Source organism: Lithobates pipiens, unplaced genomic scaffold (assembly GCF_037356315.1).
Source record: "Lithobates pipiens isolate NorthernLeopardFrog02 unplaced genomic scaffold, aLitPip1_a1.2 Scaffold_28, whole genome shotgun sequence".
Lineage (NCBI taxonomy): Eukaryota > Metazoa > Chordata > Amphibia > Anura > Ranidae > Lithobates > Lithobates pipiens.
The window spans coordinates 30,262,286-30,283,338 of record NW_027507789.1 but is presented as its reverse complement, the minus strand read 5'-3'; positions in this window follow the sequence as shown (position 1 = coordinate 30,283,338).

Here is a 21,053-nt window from a genome sequence, read left to right as displayed (position 1 = left end):
GAGGTGGTCAGGTTCTCTGTAGCCAAGTACCTCTCAACCAGATCCACAAGTTTATCTGCGTTTTCTGGGTCTCCATGGCTTACCCATTTTTGGATGGCAGTAGGAAGAGCTCTCAGGAAACGATCCATAACAACACATTCCACAATGTTTGGTGCGGTCAAAGTCTCTGGCTGCAGCCACTTCCTGCTCAGGTGAATGAGATCATACATTTGAGACCTGGGGGGTTTTCCAACCTGAAAAGTCCAATTATGCACACGCTGAGCCCGGACGGCCAGGGTGACACCCAGCCGTGCCAATATTTCTGTTTTTAGCACCACATAGTCTTTTGCTTGGTCAGGCTCTAGGTCATAATAAGCTTTCTGCGATTCCCCAGTTAACAGAGGGGCCACCAGTCCAGCCCATTGCTCCTTAGGCCACTTTTCCCTTTCAGCAGTCCTTTTAAATGTGGTCAAAAACACCTCCGGATCATGCTCTCCAATCATTTTTGTCAATAAACGGCTCACACCAAAGGATGCGGTATTATTGTAACCACTTGCTTCACTGGTCTGCGGACGTTGCTGTATTAATGTCTCTATTTTTTGTTGAAAATTCTGCTCTTGCTTCTGCAACAGGTCTATGAAGCAGGCTTCAGATTGCTGCTGGGCTTGTTGCTGAGCTTCCAGACTCTGCAGGTGAGCTTTCTGCTGAGCTGCAAGGCTCTTTTGTAAAGCCGCATTTGTTTGCTGCTGATTTGCATTTGCTTGCTGCTGGTTTGCATTTGCTAGAGCCAGCTGTCTCAGTATCTCCTCCATGCTGGCCTTTAAAAAAATTGAAAAAAAACTGCCAAAATTCTCCACCAACTGTGAGGGGTTAGCTCGGCAGCGGGTGTGTGTGACCCCCTGGATGGGTTCACAACACAAAATCAGGCACAGCAGACAGCGTTGTAGGTGCAAAAAACAAAAGATGCAGTTTATTTATGCTACATGCAGTGATACATATAACAGCCAAACAAAAAATAAAACATGAAAATAAATCCTGGTCAGCCTGACCTCTAACTACACACTTAGATTCCCTGTCTAACAACTGAGTGCAGCCTTGTGCTGCACCAGTCCCTGTCTCTGTTGTAGAGGTTTGCCACACAGGCGTTAACTCACCGCACAGAACAGATATCACACTCCCCAGTCTATACAACACAAAACTGGTTCCAGGATGGAGCATCTCCCTAACATGCTGGGGTTTTTTGTAGAGGTCTTAATGAGCCCACTTACTTCAGCTGGGCTCATTAACCCTTCCCCTCTAATTGTAAAGGTCTGCATAAAGCCTGAATCTAGGGCACACATATTTCCCATCCTGGATACAACCAGGTGACTTTACCTGCGTGCTGCCACAATATATATATATATATATATATATTAGTTATAAACTGTACCTGCTCCTGCTCCTCGCCTTGGTGACAAATTGGTAAAGGCAGCAGGACTCAGTTGGAGAAGCAACACATTATGTTCTAGCTCTGCCCTGCAGTCCAATCTGGGAGTTGTAGTCTTTGCAGAGCACAGGCACCAGACGGCCATGTTGAAGTCTATGTGCCTGTGCTCTGTGGAAGAACTACAATTCCCGGCATGCAATGGGGCCGCCATTAGGGGAAGGAAGGGCTAGGACTCGGAGGACGGCGCTGCTGCTATTGGACGCGCAGGCAGCCTAAGCCATGCATATTATACAGACATACTCTTATCCCCCCCCCCTCATCCACCGCCGCGGAGCTCACTCTGCACTGTCTGCAGCTGTGTGCAGCCCGCCGCCCGCTCACCCCGCCGCTTGAGAGTCTGTCCCACACTCCACACAGCAGCAGACAGTGCAGCACAACACCTCAGAGGCAAATTAGGCAATCGCTCGATGGCGAGGCCCTTTCTGTGGGCGAGGCCTAAGGCAATCGCCTAATTTGCCTAATTAAAGAGCCGCCTCTGCTGCCAAGAGGCCTACAGCAACATTAAAGGAGCTGCAGGAATATCTGGCAAGTACTGCCTGTGTGGCACATGTGACAACAATCTCCCATATTCTTCATATGTATGGGGTAGAGTGGCAAGTCGGAAGCCTTTTCTTACCAAGAAAAACATCCAAGCCCAGCTAAATTTTCCAAAAACACATCTGAAGCATGCTGGAAAATGTGTTATGGTCTGATGAAACCAAGGTCAAACTTTTTGGCCATAATTCCAAAAGATATGTTTGGCGCAAAAACAATACTGCAGACCACTGTGAAGAATGGTGGTGGCAGCATCATACTTTGGGGCTGTTTTTCTTCAGCTGGAGCAGGGGCCTTAGTCAAAGTAGAGTGAATTATGAACAGTTCCAAATACCAGTCAATATTGTCATAAAACCTTCAGGCTTCTGCTAGAAAGCTGAACATGAAGAGGAACTTTATCTTTCAGCATGACAACATCCCAAAGCATTCATCCAAATCAACAAAGGAATGGCTTCACCAGAAGAAGATTAAAGTTTTGGAATGGCCCAGCCAGAGCTCAGACCTGAATCCGATTGAAAATCTGTGGGGTGATCTGAAGAGGGCTGTGCACAGGAGTTTCCCTTGCAATCTGACAGATTTGGAGTGTTTTTGCAAAAAAAAGAGTGGGCAAATATTGCCAAGTCAAGATGTGCCATGCTGATAGACTCATACCCAAAAATACTGAGTGCTGTAATAAAATCAAAAGGTGCTTCAACAAAGTATTAGGCCGCGTACACACGCGCGGACTGTTTGCCCAACCTTGTTCGTCAAACAGTTTCGGCAAACAGTCCGCTCAAAATTTGCATGAGCGGACTTGCCCACACACGAGCGGACTGTTTGACGAACAAGGTTGGGCAAACAGTTCGCTCAACTTTTGAAATGAACGGACTCGCCCACGTAAGGAGGAGGCAAATCCGCCCATTTCGAGCGCGTGTACAGGTAGGCGGGGCCCGCGAAGGAGACGTCGCGGGCTCCGCCGCCTGGAATGGGCTTAAAGGGGAACCCCAACGCCGAAAAAAATCGGCGTGGGGGTTCCCCCCAAGTCCACACCAGACCCTTGTCCGAGCACGCTACCCGGCCGGCCAGGAAAGGGGGGCGAGCGAGCGCGCCCCCCCTCCTGAGCCGTACCAGGCCGCGTGCCCTCAACATGGGGGGTGCCTTGGGGAAGGGGGGGCCGCGCGGCCCCCCCACCCCAAAGCACCTTGTCCCCATGTTGATGAGGACAAGGGCCTCTTCCCGACAACCCTGGCCGTTGGTTGTCGGGGTCTGCGGGCGGGGGGCTTATCGGAATCCGGCGACAGAAGACCGGGCCACCGGACCAGGCGCGGTGGCCCGGCAGAAGAACCGAAGAGGGGGACAAGACCCCCGAAGTCGGGAGAAGAGGCCGGCGGCGGGGAGGAAGAAAGCCGGACTCCTCCGCTAGTAAAAGAGCTACACACACATAGCATACTTTATTTCACAGGTGAATGGGTAGGGGTACATTGTACCCCATACTCATTCACATAGGGTGGGGGGCCGGTATCCGGGGGCCCCCTTCTTAAAGGGGGCTCCCGGATTCCGATAAGCCCCCCGCCCGCAGACCCCGACAACCAACGGCCAGGGTTGTCGGGAAGAGGCCCTTGTCCTCATCAACATGGGGACAAGGTACTTTGGGGTGGGGGGGCCGCGCGGCCCCCCCTTCCCCAAGGCACCCCCCATGTTGAGGGCACGCGGCCTGGTACGGCTCAGGAGGGGGGGGCGCGCTCGCTCGCCCCCCTTTCCTGGCCGGCCGGGTAGCGTGCTCGGACAAGGGTCTGGTGTGGACTTGGGGGGAACCCCCACGCCGATTTTTTTCGGCGTTGGGGTTCCCCTTTAAGCCCATTCCAGGCGGCGGAGCCCGCGACGTCTCCTTCGCGGGCCCCGCCTACCTGTACACGCGCTCGAAATGGGCGGACTTTCCGAGCGGGAACAGTCCGCTCATTTCGAAAGTACAGCGGACAGGCCCACACACGGGCGGACTGTTCGCTCAAACACAGTTTCAGCGGACAGTTTTTCGGAATTTCCGAAAGACTTTGTCCGTCCAACTGTCCGCTGAAACTGTCCGCTGAAAGCCCACACACGAGCGGACTGTCCGCCCAAACACTGTTCAGCGGACAAGGTTGGGCGAACAGTCCGCCCGTGTGTACGCGGCCTAAGTGTAAGGTTGTGCACTTTTATGCAACTATTATTTATTTTTATTTTTTTTAACTTCCCTTTACCTGAAATATTTCAGTTTGTTGTTCAATTGAGTTGTAGAGTTTATAGGCCACATTAACCACTTCAGCCCCGGAAGAATTTCCCCCCTTCCTGACCGAGCCATTTTTTGCGATACGGCACTGCGTCGCTTTAACTGAAAACCGCACAGTAGTGCGACGTTGTACCCAAACAAAATTGATATCCTTTTTTCCCCACAAATAGAGCTTTCTTTTGGTGGTATTTGATACCATTTGAATCACTTCTGCGGTTTTTATTTTTTGCGCTATAAACAAAAAAAAATACTGACAAATTTGAAAAAAAAACACAATATTTTTTACTTTTTGCTGTAATAAATATCTCAAATAAAACAAAAACAAATTTCTTCCACAGTTTGGGCTGATATATATTCTTCTACATATACTTTTTTTTAAAATTGCAATAAGCGAATATTGATTGATTTGCGCAAAAGTTATAGCATTTCCAAAATAAGGGATAGATTTATGGCATTTTTATTTATTTATTTCTTACTAGTAATGGCAGTGATCTGCGTTTTTTATTGGGACTGCGATATTGTGGCAGACAGATCGGACACTTTTGACACTTTTTGACACTTTTTTGGGACCATTGACATTTATACAGCGATCAGAGTTAAAAAATAGCCAGACGGAGTGATCACTTGTAAACGAACCGGCGTCACGATGACGCCGGTTCCTCTCTCCCCTCTGTGAACAGATCTGTACAGTGGAGGGGAGAGATCGGATGGCAGCAGCGCTGTGGGCTGGATCTGTAGTGCCCACAGTGCTGCTCTGTGACAATTGCAGTCCATACTCTGCCAATACTCTGAAATTCCCTGCCAATACTCTGCAACACCCTGCCAATACTCAACAATACTCTGAAATACCCTGCCAATACTCAACGATACTCTGCAATACCCTGACAATACTCTGCAATACCCTGACAATACGATACCGTATGAGTGTAGATTCGCTTGGTGTCTTTCAACTAAGCCTCCAGGCTCTTTCTGAGAAGCCAGCCTTATGCGTGGCCTTCTCGCGAAGAGTCCTCCCCTGGTTGCTTCCCTAGTTGCTGGGCCTCTCCACAGATGAGACCTGGACCATCTTTGAATCATCCTTCCAGTTACTTTGCTTCGGGCTAGCCAGCCCCGAGACTCGGAATTGGATGGATCCGCACCCCAGGCCATGAGGGCCATGGGGGCTGGTCAGGAGGACCAGGACCAAACAGACAGAAAGATCTTCTGGACCGGAACCCAGAAGCACGTGATGTCAGTACCTTAAGTACCCTCTCCCAGATTGCACAGCAAGATGACACTCCCACTGGGCTGGTTCCAAGAAAAAGTGGCACTCAATGCGCCCAGCTGAACTGCGTTCTCACACATGCCAGTGATGATGGCGCCACCTGTGACCAAGCAGAACACAGCGCAATCCAGCTAGACTGGTACTGAAACCATAATTTGGTATAATTAAGCCCAAAACCAAACTGCGGTTTTAGGAACTTTAAATAGATAAAAATACATAACGTGTGCTCTTCAGGAGCCGGCTCTACACTAGGAACACACGATCTGTCTCCTCTCCCCTGCCAGTATGTGGATTTGTGTGTTTACACACACACATCCCCATTCTAGCTCTGTCAGGAGCAATCGCGGGTGCCTGGCGGACATCGCGGCCCCCTTTCACGGGCATCAGCTCCTCAGTTACACCCCCTATACCCTTAAAGCGGCTACCGTTCAGCTAAGGCGATTTGCGCAGGGGAGCCTTTTGGCTGCCACTAAACAACGGCGTGCGGTCGGCAAGTGGTTAAGGGTGGAAAAATTTCTGATTTTTTTTATCTTTTGTCTCATTTTTTTACATCACAGAAACCTGACATTTTAAGAGGGGTGTGTAGACTTTTTATATCCACTGTATAGGTAATCCTATAATAAGGCTTACCTATAGGAAGTGAAAATATTTCCTAAATGTGTATCGTTTAGGAGATATTTACATTGCATGCAGCCGGTGACATCACTAGCACATGCTCTCTGAAGGAGCGTCTACAGCTGCTGTTCCTTCCGAGTCCTGCGGCTCCAGTCAATCACAGCACCGGAGCACGCAAACCCAGAAGAAGCTCCGGGGGAAAATGTCAGCCATGTTAGCCGTGTCAGCGGTGTGTGGGCGCTTTGGAGCTTTGTTCTAAGTTAAGTATTTCATAATGAGCTAGTATGTGGTGCATACTAGCTCATTATGCCTTTGTCTTTACATGATTTTTTTGTCCTTTTTTTTCATGTCACAGGTCACACACCATGGCAAGACTGAACACACAAGGTTGATATACTGCATCAGAAAGGTCTCACCCAGGTAAAGATTTAAAAGCTGACTCGGGTTTCAAGATGAGTTGTTCAAGCTCTTTTGAAGAAGCACAAAGAAACTGGCAATGTTGAGGACTGTAGACGCAGTGGTCAGCCAAGGAAACTTGATGCAGCAGATTAGAGACACATCATGCTTCCTTCCCTTCAATAACGGAATATGTCCAGCAGTGCCATCAGCACAGAACTGATGGAAGCCAGTGGGACCCAGGTACACCCATCTACTGTCTGGAGAAGTCTGGCCGGAATTGGTCTACATGGAAGAATTGCAGCCAAAAAAGCCATTCCTCTGATGTAGAAACCAGGCTAAGTGACTCAACTGTGCATGAAAACGTAGGAACTGGGTGCAGAAAAATGGCAGCATGTGCTCTGGACTGATGAGTCAAAACTTGTTTGCTGAAGGGCTGGGGGTCGGTACAATAATAAGTGTCTGCAGGCAACAATGGATCATAATGGACGTTCCTTGCAAGTTTGGGGCTGCATTTCTGAAAATTGAGTTGGAGATTTGGTCAGAATCAATGGTCTCCTCAATGCTGAGAAATACAGGCAGATGCTTAGCCATCATGCCATATCATCAGGGAGGCATGCGATTGGCCCCCAAATTCTGCAGCAGGACAATGACCCTAAACTTACAGCCAGTGTCATTAAAGTGGTTGTAAACCATGACTGATAAAAAAAAAATCACCTGTAAGACAATTGTATAATGTGGTAGTATGCATCGCATACTAGCACATTATGGAATACTTACATTAGAATGAAGCCCTCCGGTGGAGACTGGTCACCACCAAAGAAGCCCTCCGGTGGGCTGACAGCTTCCCCCGGTCTTTTATCTGGGTTTGCACACCCTGACTGTATTTTGGTCGGAGCCACAATTACGTCCTTCGGTTCCGGCAGGAAGCTCTGAAGTTTAGCAAGGTATGCCGGACCTTCAGAGTACATGCGCCAGTGTTGGGGTTGCCACCTCATCCCTTTAAACCTGAACATATATGAATTACACCGTTTCTGAGGCTAATTTGATGCAGATAAGGCACCAAGTGAGTTTAATTACCACCTTAATCAGCAACAGATTCTGTGTAATCAATATGTGTTTAGGTTTAAAAGGATGAGGTGGCATCTGAGGGTGATCTGATGGGTGAAAGTGCAAGAATTTAGGTGATCAGTGGTATGAAGGTGCAGGAAATGGGGTGATCTGAGGTATGAAGGTGTAAGAATTGGGATGATCTGAGGTATATGAAGGTGTAAGAATTGGGGTGATTTGAGGTGTGAAGGAGTAGGAATTGGGGTGATCTGAGGTATATGAAGATGTAAGAATTGGGGTATTTTGAGGTGTTTTGAAGTGTGAAGGAGTAGGAATTGGAGTGATCTGAGGTATGAAGCTGTAAGAATTGGGGTGATCTGAGATGTGAAGGAGTAGGAACTGGGGTGATCTGAGGTATATGAAGGTGTAAGAATTGGGGTGATCTGAGGCGTGAAGGAATAGGAATTGGGGTGATTTGAGGTATGAAGGTGTAGGAACTGGGGTGATCTGAGGTATATGAAGATGCAAGAATTGGGGTGATTTGAGATGCGAAGGAGTAGGAATTGGGGTGATCTGAGGTATATGAAGATGTAAGAATTTGGGTGATTTGAGGTGTGAAGGAGTAGGAATTGGGGTGATCTGAGGTATGAAGGTGTAAGAATTGGGGTGATTTGAGGTGTGAATGAATAGGAATTGGGATGATCTGAGGTATATGAAGGTGTAAGAATTGGGGTGATCTGAGGTGTGAAGGAATAGTAATTGGGGTGATTTGAGGTATGAAGGTGTAGGAATTGGGGTGATCTGAGGTATATGAAGATGCAAGAATTGGGGTGATTTGAGGTATGAAGGTGTAGGAATTGGGGTGATCTGAGGTATATGAAGATGCAAGAATTGGGGTGATTTGAGGTGTGAAGGAGTAGGAATTGGGGTGATCTGAGGTATATGAAGATGTAAGAATTGGGGTGATTTGAGGTGTGAAGGTGTAAGAATTGGGGTGATTTGAGGTGTGAAGGAGTAGGAATTGGGGTGATCTGAGGTATGAAGGTGTAAGAATTGGGGTGATTTGAGGTGTGAAGGAATAGGAATTGGGGTGAGTTGAGGTATAAAGGTGTAGGAATTGGGGTGATCTGAGGTATATGAAGGAGTAGGAATTGGGGTGATCTGAGGTATATGAAGATGTAAGAATTGGGGTGATTTGAGGTGTGAAGGAGTAGGAAATGGGGTGATCTGAGGTATGAAGGTGTAAGAATTGGAGTGATTTGAGGTGTGAAGGAGTAGGAATTGGGGTGATCTGAGGTATATGAAGGAGTAGGAATTGGGGTGATCTGAGGTATATGAAGATGTAAGAATTGGGGTGATTTGAGGTGTGAAGGAGTAGGAATTGGGGTGATCTGAGGCATGAAGGTGTAAGAATTGGGGTGATTTGAGGTGTGAAGGAATAGGAATTGGGATGATCTGAGGTATATGAAGGTGTAAGAATTGGGGTGATCTGAGGTGTGAAGGAATAGTAATTGGGGTGATTTGAGGTATGAAGGTGTAGGAATTGGGGTGATCTGAGGTATATGAAGATGCAAGAATTGGGGTGATTTGAGGTATGAAGGTGTAGGAATTGGGGTGATCTGAGGTATATGAAGATGCAAGAATTGGGGTGATTTGAGGTGTGAAGGAGTAGGAATTGGGGTGATCTGAGGTATATGAAGATGTAAGAATTGGGGTGATTTGACGTATGAAGGTGTAAGAATTGGGGTGATTTGAGGTGTGAAGGAGTAGGAATTGGGGTGATCTGAGGCATGAAGGTGTAGGAATTGGGATGATCTGAGGTATATGAAGGTGTAAGAATTGGGGTGATCTGAGGTGTGAAGGAATAGTAATTGGGGTGATTTGAGGTATATGAAGGTGTAGGAATTGGGGTGATCTGAGGTATATGAAGATGCAAGAATTGGGGTGATTTGAGGTATGAAGGTGTAGGAATTGGGGTGATCTGAGGTATATGAAGATGCAAGAATTGGGGTGATTTGAGGTGTGAAGGAATAGGAATTGGGGTGATCTGAGGTATGAAGGTGTAAGAATTGGGGTGATTTGAGGTGTGAAGGAATAGGAATTGGGGTGAGTTGAGGTATAAAGGTGTAGGAATTGGGGTGATCTGAGGTATATGAAGGAGTAGGAATTGGGGTGATCTGAGGTATATGAAGATGTAAGAATTGGGGTGATTTGAGGTGTGAAGGAGTAGGAAATGGGGTGATCTGAGGTATGAAGGTGTAAGAATTGGAGTGATTTGAGGTGTGAAGGAGTAGTAATTGGGGTGATCTGAGGTGTGGAATTGGGCCTGATCTGAGAAAACTTTATCATGATGACCGCTATTACCTCACTGTTTATTTCCAACTGTATATTATAAGTCCTTGGCTGGCATATTCATTTCAACCTTACCATACGAACCTTGAAGTCTTCTGGAACAAGGTTAAGTTACCATTTACTTTACCACTTACCATTGATCTTTGAAAGCTCAATGGGGGGGATTTACTAAAACTGGAGGGTGCAAAATCTGGTGCAGCTCTGCATAGAAACCAATCAGCTTCTAGGTTTTATTGTAAAAGCTTAACTGAACAAGCTGAAGTTAGAAGCTGATTGGCTGCCATGCACAGCTGCAGCAGATTCTGAGTGCTCCAGTTTTAGTAAATCCCCCCCCCCCACCTTCATTTTTTGCAACTACACTTTCAAAAGTGCACAGTATAATTGCCTTTGGTAAATCAAACCCATTGTGTATGTTTTGCCCTATAATTACCACCAGATGGCAGTGCTGAATTAAGAAAAAAGGCCGCAGCAGCGTGACAGAAGTCATTATTGTATACAGTATATTCTAAGGCTGCATTCACCTCTTTTATTAGTCATAGTTGCAGTGTGATGATTTTATGCGCATTTTACTTGCATTTCTATTTATCTCTATAGAACATACTTTTATAATTTTCACAATGAAAATGTAACCATAAAAAAACCATGAATGCTACTTCCCAGACCTTAAAGCGGCAGTTCCTCCGTTTTTTGATTTTAAAAGTCAGCAGCTACAAATACTGCAGCTGCTGACTTTTAAAATAAGGACACTTACCCACCCACTCTCGATCAGCTCTCGGGTGCTGCTACCGCCATCTTCGGTATGGGAAACAATCAGTGAAGCCTTGCGGTTTCACTTCCCGGTTCCCTACTGCGCATGCGCGAGTCGCGCTGCGCAATAAGGATGGTCCCCGCTGTCTCTGGGATCCATGTGTTTCCCAGCAGACAGCGGGGGACCCGCAGGAAGTGGCATAAATACCCGCAGATTCTGCGGATATCTATGCCGGGAGTGGGTGCAAAAACCTGTACTATACAGGTATCTGCACCCCCCTCCCCCCTGAAAGGTGCCAATTGTGGCACCGGAGGGGGGGAGGGTTCCAATGAGCGGAAGTTCCACTTTAGGGTGGAGCTCCGCTTTAAAGTGAAAACCCCATCATGTTTTTTTTTCCATCTCTGTCCCACTGGGCAGATTTTCCTTCATTTCCTGTCCTATAGCCAAAACAGGAAGTGAGAGCATGAGAGGAAATCCCTCCAAAGTGAGGGAATCTCTGGTTGTCACCAGGGAATGAGTCCAAATTGAAATATTTGCTTTCTGTTTCTTTTCTGGGGACAACCATAAATTTGGGATATTTTTTCTTTAACTAGTTAAGGACCGGAAGGATTTTCCCCCCTTAATGACCAGGCAATTTTTTGCGATAAGCAACGTGCGATGCTGTACCAAAACAAAATTTATGTCCTTTTTCCCCTACAAATAGAGCATTCTTTTGATTGTATTTGATCACCTCTGCGGTTTTTTTTTTTTTTTTTTTTTACGCTATAAACAAATAAGACCGACAATTTAAAAACAAAACAAAAAAACCCAATATTTTTTACTTTTTGCTATAATAAATATCCCCCCCCCCCAAAAATTAAAAAAAAAAATAATCTCTTCATCAATTTAGGCCAATATGTATTCTTCTACATATTTTTGGTAACAAAAATCGCAATAAGCGTATATCGATTGGTTTGCGCAAAAGTTATAGCGTCTACAAAATAGGGGATAGATTTATGGCATTTTTATTATAAATTTTTTTTTTTACTAGTAATGACGGTGATCAACGATTTTTAGCGGGTCTTCGACATTGTGGCAGACAGACCAGACACTTTTGACACTTTTTTGGGACCATTGACATTTATACAGCAATCGGTGCTAAAAATAGCCAATGATTACTCTATAAATGTCACTGGCAGGGGAGGGGTTAACACTAGGGGGCGATTAAGGGGTTAAGTGTCCCCTAGGGAGGTGTTTCTAACTGTGGGGGGAGTGTACTGACTGGAGGAGGAGAGAGATCACTGTTCCTAATTACTAGGAACAGCAGATCTGTCTCTCCTCCCCTGACAGAAGGGGGATCTGTCTGTTTAAATTGACAGATTCCTGTTCTGTCTCTCTCAGAACCGTGGGTGGCTGGTGCCTGGTGGACATTGCGGCCACGCGCATCGGCTCCGGCGGTGAGTGCTTTTAAATTGGCCGATGTACAATGACAGTGATTCGCCCAGGAGAGCCAACCTGCCGCAGTACAATTGCGGCGGACGGGCTTAAAGTAGTTAAATGCCGCGTACACGCGATCAAACAATCGGGTGGAAAAGTCCGGCAAACTCAAGTCCGCCGGACAATCCCCCCGTGTGTAGCCTCCGGCATACTTTTTTGACCGAAAGTACGGCGGACTTAGAAAGTAGTTTTGCACTCCAATCTTCCCGCCGGACTTGCATTTCGGCGGACAATCCGTCCATGTGTGTGCCAGTCCGCCGTACTTTTGAAATGAACAGACTTTTCCCGCCCGGAGAAAAGTCCGCTTATTTCGAGCGGGTCTCCAAGTAAGCGGGGACCGCGAAGGAGACGTCGCTGGCCCCGCCACCTGGTATGGACTTAAAGGGGAACCCCAACGCCGAAAAAAAACGGCGTGGGGGTCCCCCCACAGGTCCACATCAGACCCTTGTCCGAGCGACGAGTCAAGATCTGAAGAGAAGAACAGAAGGCGGCGGCGACAGAAGACCGGGCCACCGCCTGTAAAAGAGCTAGAAGAAGGCGCGGTGGCCCGGCAGAAGAACCGAAGAGGGGGACAAGACTCCCGAAGTGGGAAGAAGGGCGGCGGCGAGGAAGAAAGCCGGGCTCCTCCGCTAGCAAAAGAGCAAGAATAAGATAGCGGAGGAGTCCAGCGAGAAGACCCCCCCGAAGACAGAAGACCCCCGGAGCTGTGCAATAAACAATTTTTACCCTGTGTTGTGTTTTTTTTTTTGTACTTTTTTCACAGGTAAATGGGTAGGGGTACATTGTACCCCATACTCATTCCCATAGGCTGGGGGGCCGGTATCCGGGGGCCCCCTTATTAAAGGGGGCTTCCGGATTCCGATAAGCCCCTCGCCCGCAGACCCCGACAACCAACGGCCAGGGTTGTCGGGAAGAGGCCCTTGTCCTCATCAACATGGGGACAAGGTGCTTTGGGGTGGGGGGGCCGCGCGGCCCCCCTTCCCCATGGCACCCCCCCATGTTGAGGGCACGCGGCCTGGTACGGCTCAGGAGGGGGGGGGGCGCTCGCTCGTCCCCCCTTTCCTGGCCGGCCGGGTAGCTTGCTCGGACAAGGGTCTGATGTGGACCTGGGGGGGACACCCCCATGCCGATTTTTTTTGGCGTTGGGGTTCCCCTTTAAGTCCATACCAGGTGGCGGGGCCAGCGACGTCTCCTTCACGGGCCCCGCCTACCTGGAGACGCGCTCGAAATGAGCGGACTTTCCTCCGCGTGTGTGGGTGAGTCCGTTCATTTCAAAAGTAGGGCAGATAGTACGGTGGACTTAGTACGCCGTATTAGTCCGCTGAAAAAGTGCCGTGTGTGGGCAAGTAGCCCGTTGGGAAAGTCCGACGGACAGTCTGGCGGGAAGTCCGCCGGATAGTTGGCTACGTGTGTACGCGGCAAAAGTGGTAGTAAACCATTGAACATTTTTTCTTTGTTTGCACCCTGCAAAGTAATGTCATATTGTGCTAGTATATATTGCACACTAGCACATTTTGTTATACTTAACTTAAAACGAAGCCCTTCCGGCGCTGAGATGTCAGAGCTGCAGGCGCTTCCATCTTCACCCGTGTTCCTTCCGGGTTTGCGGACTCAAGCTGTGTGACTGGCTGGAGCCACGATGACGTCACTCCTGCGCATGTGTGTGGGAGCCGCCGTTCACAGCCGATTGGCCGTTCCTTCAGAGCGCATGCACCAGTGATGTCACTGGCTGCATTTACAATATATATCTCCTAAACTATGCACATAGCTCCCAACTGTCCCTGATTTCGAGGGACTGTCCCTGATTTGGACCAATGTCCCTCTGTCCCTCTTTCCTCCTTATTTGTCCCTCATTTTGGTCTGATCTATATAGCTGTATATAAAATGCACTTTTTATCTATCAAAAAGTGTTTTTCAGTGCTAAACCTTTCATCTGATTTCTAAATTGCTGCATTTGTAATTTCCAAAAGCCAATAAAAGGGAATAGTAGTGGTAAAAAAAAAGACACTTGTGGGTTTAACTAGTCTTGTTTTTTTGTACAATTCTCCTTTAACCTCCCTGGCGATTTTCCCGAGTATGGCTCGGGGTTATATTTCAGTACCATTAGCGTAACCCCGAGCCACACTCGGGATTGCATTGCAGGATCTCGGTGCTGTATACAGGCATACCCCACTTTTAAGTACATAATGGGGTTTATTTACTAAAGCTGGAAAGTGCAAAATCAGACTCACTTCTGCATAGAAACCAATGAGCTTCCAGGTTTTATTAGCAAAGCTTAATTGAACAAGCCGAGGTTAGAAGCTCATTGGTTTCTATGCAGAAGTGAGCCCGATTTTGCACTTTCCAGCTTTAGTAAATAAACCCCATTGTGTACTTAAAAGTGGGGTATGCCTGTACTTAACTTGTCCCCAGGATCCTGCGATGTCCCCCCGCTGTGTCCGTGGGCTCTGTCCTCCGCCCGATGCCTCTCTGTGGCGGGCTCCTTTCTCTGCGAGCGTCGCAAATCACACAGAGGCGGAGCCCAGCGGCAAATTAAAAAAAGTGAAAAATCATAATACAGATTACATTACTGTATGAAATTATTTCACAACCCTTTTGTCCCTAGTGCTTTGTCCAGTGCCCTGCATGCAGTTTTATTCGATATATACTGTTCTTTCTGCCTGGAAACTGGAGATTGTCCATAGCAACCAAAAAGTGTCCCTTTACGTCAAAAGTGGTTTTAGACCAGCTAGAACACAAGGATAGTAAATTACAACACTTGCAGAATTGAGCGATAGTGAATCATGGGGAAATTAATTTTATTATTATTATATTATTATTTTTTATAATTATTTATATTTAATTATAATTTATAATTTTGTGTTTCAAACTTCATCATACCCGGGATATCTATTAGACTCTTGTTTGGACAGATTTAATTGTGTTATTGCTAAGAATTACAGGCCTACAATATAAAACGCCAAATTTCTATGTAAAATAATTGTACAGCTTTGAGATGCAAAAATCTGACATAATCATACCGCCAGGGAGGCTACGGGGGCGTGGCAAGGGGTGTGTCCTATGCCTGCATACTTTTGCTGATAGGTGTCCCTCATTCCCATCTCAAAATGTTGGGAGGTATGTGTGCATGTTTAGGAGATATTTACACTACCCATAGGTTAGCCTTATTTTAGGCTTACCCATAGGTAGATATCAACCAAGGGAGTTTACTCCCACTTTAAAGGCGAAGGTCCACCCTAAAGTGGACCTTCCGCTCATCGGAACCCTCCCCCCCTCCGGCGCCACAATTGGCACCTTTCAGGGGGGAGGGGGGTGCAGATACCTGTACAGTACAGGTATCTGCACCTACTCCCGGGATAGCTCTCTGCGGAAAGGGGCGTAGATTACGCCCCTTTCCGCAAGTGCCCGCCCCTTTCGGCAAGTGCCCCGCTGCCTGCTGGGAAACACACAGATCCCAGAGGCAGCGGGGACCGTCCTTATTGCGCAGCGCGACTCGCGCATGCGCAGTAGGGAACCGGGAAATGAAGCCGAAAGGCTCCATTTCCTGATTCCCATACCCAAGATGGCGGCGGCAGCACCCGAGAGACGATCTAGAGATCGGCTTCGGGTGCCGACATCGCGTGCGCGCTGGACAGGTAAGTGTCACTATTTTAAAAGTCAGCAGCTGCAGTATTTGTAGCTGCTGGCTTTTAAAAAAAAAAAAAAAAACGCGGAGTCCCAGCGGACTCCCGCTTTAACTTTCAATGATAACGGTAAACAGGACCTATAGAAAAAGAGAATCTCCCTAGCAAGGATACAGGCAGCAATTGATCTCGTCCTCTTTCAAATCTCCAAATTCCTTTTTTGCTGCTATGATCTAATTTCCTTTTAGCCCTTGTACACACGGTCGGACATTCCGACCACAAAATCCGTCGGATTTTTTCAGACGCATTTTGTCCGAAACTGGTGTTGCATACACACGGGCTGACAAAGTTGTCGGAAAATCCGATCGTTAGGAACATGATGGCGTTCGTTCATTACGATGGGACTATGTTCAGGCTAGTAGCCAATAGCTTTGGTCTCGTAATTTGATCTGAGCATGCGTGGCACTTTGTCCGATCGGAATTCTCTACACATGATCGGACAAAGTACGATCAGATCGTGTTGTCGGAAAATTTTATATCCAGCTCTCAAACTTTGTTGGTCGGACATTCCGACTGAAAAAGCCCGATGGAGCCCACACACGGTCGGATTATCTGACAACATGGTCCGATCGGACATTTTCCGTCGGAATGTCCGACCGTGTGTACAAGGGCTTAGAGGGTGGCTACGTTCATTCTCTATGGTCCCACTGTATAAAGGAGCATAGTGACTCTCTCTTGTTCAACCTTGATATGGACTATGTACTAAGGCAGGGGTCTCCCAACTTTCTAAACAAAGGGCCAATTTACCGTCCTTCAGAGTTTAGGGGGGGCCGGACGGTGGCCAGTGGGAGTAGAAAATGCCCCAGCTCTAGGTGCCCCATCACTGGTTTTAGTGGGAGCAATAGTGCTTCATTGCTGGTATCAGTGGAAGAAATAGTGTTATATTGTTGGTATCAGTGAGAGGAATAGTGCCCCATCATTGGTGTCTGTAGGAGGAATAGTGCCCCATCATTGGTGTCTGTGGGAGGAATAGTGCCCCATCATTGGTGTCAGTGAGAGGAATAGTGCCCCATCATTGGCGTCTGTGGGAGGAATAGTGCCCCATCATTGGTGTCAGTTAAAGATGGAATAGTGCCCCATCAATTGTGTCAGTTGAAGATGGAATAGTGCTCCAAGGGCCGGATAGAGGCAACAGAAGGGCCACATCTGGCCCCAGGGCCGCAGCTTGGAGACCACTGTACTAAGGGATGTGTAGTGTACATAGAGCAGTGCACATGACTGCAACTATAATGCACAAAGGAGAGGTTTAGCATCTTACAGAGGACATTACAAGTAGTCAGAAAAGCACTGTAAGAATTGATTTGATGAAACGTACATTACAGAGCTATTGTTGATGTATACAGAGCCAAGTAGTGGACGCATATGGATTATTTTTGGAGAATAAGGATAGGGTTTATGTCACTTTAATCTTCACCGAGCACAGCAAAGCTGCTGCAAATTCCAAGTCACTGGCTAAGGCTAGATTCACACTGTGCCGCCCGGCCATTAGCGCTAGAGCGCTGCTCGTTTTTGCAGCGCTTTTTTAGCCTTTTGTGCCGCTTTTTAACCGCTAGCGGGGCGGTTTTTACCCAAAAACAGGGTAAAAACTCCAGTTTTGCGGCGCTTTCAAAAATATTTTATAGGAAAACTATATGCAGTGAGGTATTCTGCTAAACAAAGTGAAAATTGATTTTGGGTTTACATTTATTTGAACCCTTTCACTGCCATAAATATAGTGGCGCTGGCGTGTTTACCTTTTTTAGCCCCAGATGCTAACTTTTCTGAGGAAGTCATAAATACAGGCATACCCCACTTTTAAGTACACAATGGTGTTTATTTACTAAAGCTGGAAAGTGCAAAATCGGGCTCACTTCTGCATAGAAACAAATGAGCTTCTAACCTCAGCTTGTTCAATTAAGCTTTGGTAATAAAAACTGGAAGCTCGTTGGTTTCTATGCAGAAGTGAGTCTGATTTCGCACTTTCCAGCTTTAGTAAATAAACCCCATTGCGTACTTAAAAGTGTGGTATGCCTGTAGTACCTGATCTATTTTACATATAATGTAGGGCAGGGGTATGAAACCTGGGGCCCTCCAGCTGTTGCAGAACTACAAGTCCCATCATGCCCCTGGGAGTAATTGTAACTGCCAACCTTGCAATGCCTCATGGGAAATGTAGTTCCACAACAGCTGGAGGACCCCAGGTTGCCTACCCCTGCTGAAGGGCACTTCTGCCTGACCCCCTGACCCCCTTTGGCCATGTCCTTCCTGGGTTCCTGAGACCACCATGGAGGGTATCAGGAGGGAGAGGGACCAGAGATCAAAAAAACATCTGTTGCTTATCTCCTGTGGGAAGTATGAACCCGGATCTGTCAAACTCCAGTCACTCTGGTCAGAGAAGAAGCTGATCAAAGACAGACACAGAGTGCAGAGGTGGCACTCTAATAGTCCCCTGATGTCTCCCTAAAGAGAACCTATAACCTGCACTATGCTACCACATAGAGGGCCTGTCAGCCCCCTTGTTACAGCGATAAAGTTAAAGCAGTATTAACCACTTCAATACCGGGCACTTTTACACCTTCCTGTACAGACCAATTTTCAGCTTTCAGCACTCTCGCACTTTGAATGACAATTGCACGGTCATACAACACTGTACCCAAACTACATTTTTATCATTTTGTTCCCACAAATAGAGCTTTCTTTTGGTGGTATTTGATCACCTCTGCGATTTTTATTTTCTGCTAAACAAATAAGAAAAAAGACCGAAAATTTGGAAAAAATAAAATGTTTTTTTTTGTTTAATTTACAAAACTTTGTAAATAAGTAAGTTTTCTCCTTCACTGATGGGCACTGATGGGCTGCGATGAGGTGGCACCAATGAGCTGGCATTGATGAGGTGGCATTGATGGGCACTGATGGGCTGCGATGAGGTGGCACCAATGAGCTGGCATTGATGAGGTGGCATTGATGGGCACTGATGATGGGCACTAATATGCAGCACTGATGGGGCTCTGATAGGCAGCACTGGTAGGTACTGATAGGTGGCACTGATATGCGGCACAGATGGGCACTGATAGGCAGCATGGATGGGCACTGATAGGCAGAACTGATGGGCACTGGTAGATGGCACGGATTGGGCACTGATAGGTGGCACGGATGGGCACTTATAGGTGGCGCTGATGGGCACTGATAGGCAGCACGGATGGGTACTGATAGGTGGCACGGATGGACACTTATAGACAGCACAGATGGGCACTTATAGGCAGCACAGATGGGCAATGATAGGAGGCACGAATGGGCATGGTTGGGCACTGATAGGTGGTACTGATGTACTGTAATATATGTCACTGATGGATGCCAATCAGTCCCAAACAATAATGCCTGCCAATCAGTGATGCCCATTGTGGTCACTGATTAGCATCCGACGTAGGCAATGATTGGCATCCATTGTGGGCAATGATTGGCATCCCTGGTGATCTAGGGTGTCATACCTGGTGGTGACATCCCTGGTGGTCCTAGTGGCATCCCTGGTGGTCCTAGTGGCATCCCTGGTTGTCCAGTGTGGTCACCCTCAGGGGGGGGGGCTGCGCTGATCCCCAGTCAGAGAAGCAGACGCGAGTGAGGAAAAGTCGATCACCGGCTCTTCCTGTTTACAGACTGACACCCTGCAACAACGATCGCCGCGATGTGTGCCCCCGGGGGTCTGCAGCGGCTCAATATCATGAAGACGTCATATGACGTCTGGTCAGGGTATTGAAACCACTTTGTTGCAGTCATTTTGCTATATGGCGGGCGGCAAGTGGTTAAACAAACAAGCAAACATTTTCTTTATTGAAGCATATCAATTCTTAGATGTGATGTATTGGGCTTTATTTCTTCTGTTTTCATCTGGTGATCCAGCCAGTAAAGCCTGGTACACACAATGAGAATATTGGACGAATGATCATCCGTTTTTTTTTTTTTTTGCCTGCTAATCTCCATATCAAAAATATTGATATAGCCAGTGGGTGCCCCTACTAAACCCTCAGCATAGGAAAAACTCGGTGGCCAGAAAGTAGCACAAATTAAAGTAAAAAGGTTTACATTTTATTTATACAAAAATTGATTTAACCGCTTCAGCCCTGGAAGATTTGGCACTGTGTCACTTTAACTGACAATTGCATGGTTGTGCGACATTGCACCCAAACAAAATTGACGTCCTTTTTTTTTCCTTTTTTCTTTTGGTGGTATTTGATCACCATTGCGGTTTTTATTTTTATTTGCTATAAACAAAAAAAGAGCAACATAAAACGCCATATTTTTTACTTTTTGCTATAATAAATATCCCCCAAAAATATATAAAAAAATCGAATAAGTGTAGATTGATTGGTTTGCGCAAAAAATATAGTGTCTACAAAATAGGGGATAGTTTTAGGGCATTTTTAGTATCATTTTTTTTTATTAGTAATGGCGGCGATCTGCGATTTTATGGCAGACACATTGGAGATTTTAACTATTTTGGAACCATTGTCATTTATACAGCGATCAGTGCTATAAAAATGCACTGATTACTGTGTAAATGACACTGGCAGGGGAGGGGTTAACCATTAGGGGCGATGAAGGGTTTAGGTGTGCCCTAGGGAGGGATTCTAACTGTGAGAGGGATGGGCTTCAAGTCACATGACAGCGATCACTGTTCCCGATGACAGGGAGCAGTGATCTCTGTCATGACAACAAGGCAGAACGGGGAAATGCCTTGTTTACATAGGCACTTCCCTGTTCTGCGGCTCCGTGACACGATCGCCGGGAGACCGGCGGACTCGATGTCTGGGCACGGTCACCGGGCCTGCAGCGGCGCTCGTGTGCCTGCTATCCCCGCCTCCTAAAGAGGACGTACAGGTACCCCCATTTGCCCACTGCTGCCATTGTGCCGACGTACATCGGCGTGCGGCGGTCGGCAAGCGGTTAAAAAAAGGGACACATCTCCAAACAGCCCCTATATCAGTTATATTTATAATGTGTCTGTCGCCTTCCATAGACCTGACAATTTTTGTGAGCGATATCTTTATAAAGCAGCAGTTCAATCCACATGTTATTTATCTCACATGTTCCTACGTGTTCAACAGCTTTTTCTGCTTTTCACATATACTGCCAATGGCGTACCAGAAAAACCAGCTTTCCCCCAATTGCGCCCGTACATGATAACGCCATAATTAAGTGTGGGAGGAACAAGTCAATGCAGATTGTATTTTCTTTATTCAAAACAAACG